Consider the following 2,329-nt stretch of genomic DNA (forward strand, 5'->3'; position numbering starts at 1 on the left):
TTAATACTAGTACATACATTTTAATGATATCTTTATAATTTTAAATAATATCAAAAACTATTTATGATTATTTTACAATCCTAATTGATTGTATTATAAAATATTCTTTTAGATCTTTATAACACCTTTAATTTTAAGGTATTTTAAAAAAATATAAATTAAATGTAATTTAAAAAATTCAAATAAATTCCTTAAAATGTTAATTAAACACAATCCTGAATCACATTTATTATGACAATTTTATTTATAAGCACAGTCAGTTGCACACATCACTAACGAGTTAAAATCATATTGTACCATTTAATTTAGCGGCTATTTGAAATATGTCATATTAATTTTCTGAACCTATATTTAATTGGGAATCCTTTTAACACACCTTACCCCACTTTGTTAGTTTTGACAGTTTACTAACAAAAACAAACCAGTATGATATGATAATTCAGCATATTCATTTGAAAAAAAAAATTAAATTATTAAATAAATGAAAATTAAAAATGGATCGTAATATTAGTTATGATGGCATCAAGTGCTTGCTATGTATACTTAAATCCGAGTAGGCTTGTCAATGGAGCGAAAATCCGAACCGACCCTGATCCAATCCGCGTATATGAATTGACCATTAAAATTTCGACCCGAGATATTATCCAATAAGAAAAATCGATGTAAATGGAGATGATATGAATTTAGGCTGATCCAATTCGTTAATAAGGCGATCCAGTTATATATTTATGTATACATATATATAATATTTTTTTAAAATTTCCAATTTAGAGTTATTATCTTCAGTCAAGGTCCATTGTGTGTATTTCATTCGATCTAGGCTCTAGAGTCGAGTCGATTTCTATATTGTACTCAAATTCTTTTAACTTTCAGAACCGGAAATCACCCCAATCACCATTCAATAACAGTTTCACTTCGATTCATCAATTTTTTTCATTGACGAATCATATCACTATAATCAATGGAGTTTTATTTTAGGTATGTTTCCAATTTATAAAAACTTTTATAATAAGTTACGTTAAAAAATAATATACATAAATGCTTGCCCGGAATGCTAAAATTTTAATAATCGATGTGCCCCTAGGATATTTTTTATTATTCAAGCTGAAGGCAGTGATTATGATGAAACCTATGCTCCATGCTAGATTGAGGCCATCGGATATTTCTGGCATTCGCAATTATTGGTATTGTTGTAAATGTGATAAGTAGAACTAAACTAAACAACACTTCGATTATGATAAAAATACTCAATACTAAATAGATAAAAGACGTAATCTAATAATAATAAATGTAATAAAAATAAATTATGATAAAACCACTTTAACAAATTATAATAAAAAAATATATTAAAAATTAAAATAGTAAAAAAATATGTATACATAACGAACAAATAATTTACTAATTATACAACAGGATTACGAGAAAAAATGAAAATTATTATAGCAAACTAGTTAATTTGTACGAAAAAATAACTTCCAAAGTTATGGTAATTATTTGATAAAATTAATACGCAATCGCGTGCATAGCACGAGTTTAAGCTAGTATTGGATTACAGGGTAATTCTCTTTATTTCACGGTCCACATGTTGAAATGTTAAATATAGCTTTATTGTATATATGATTATATGTATAAGAATTAGGGGTTTCACTGTTTATTGGTGTTGGTACCACAAGTCTTGTCTTTTACTCTTATTTTAAATTGAGACATTCTTTTATCAGTTTTGGGTCCTTATTTTGTGATTATTTGTGCACTTTACTTTTATCTTTTGTGATCTATACTCCTATCGTTCTCTGTTCTTAGCAAATATGATCATTGTGAAAATATGATAGGAAATTGGAAGCATATATTATTGGTTATTGCATATTGACGGTACTAATCAAAGAACTATCAACTTATGATATGCACTGAATTGTAACGAAATAGGGTACATGATGATTATTAAGATTTGCGTTCTAAATACGCGTCGAACATTTAGATGTTAAAACAGTTATGCCAATGTATGATTAAAAGTGATGCTGGATACAATGTGGATATCCTTGCATAGTCTAATTGATTCGGAGGATAGAAATAGATTCCTTTCATTACATCGCAGGATGTGTACCATAAAATCATCAAATATTTTTTCAATCTTTAAGAAAATGATTTGAATCAACATCGAGGGAAGAAGACGGAAGAGATTCGGAAAGCGTCTCAGGAGCGTCGACGCCCGCGACTATAAAACTTTACCCTATATGGGAGTCGCTTACGACAAATGTTGATGATGAAGAGTTATAACGGGGATTGGTAAAGTTTTATATGATGATTACGATGACCATCACAACGGGAGATC

The sequence above is a fragment of the Apium graveolens genome, chromosome 8, assembly GCF_009905375.1.
Source record: "Apium graveolens cultivar Ventura chromosome 8, ASM990537v1, whole genome shotgun sequence".
NCBI lineage: Eukaryota > Viridiplantae > Streptophyta > Magnoliopsida > Apiales > Apiaceae > Apium > Apium graveolens.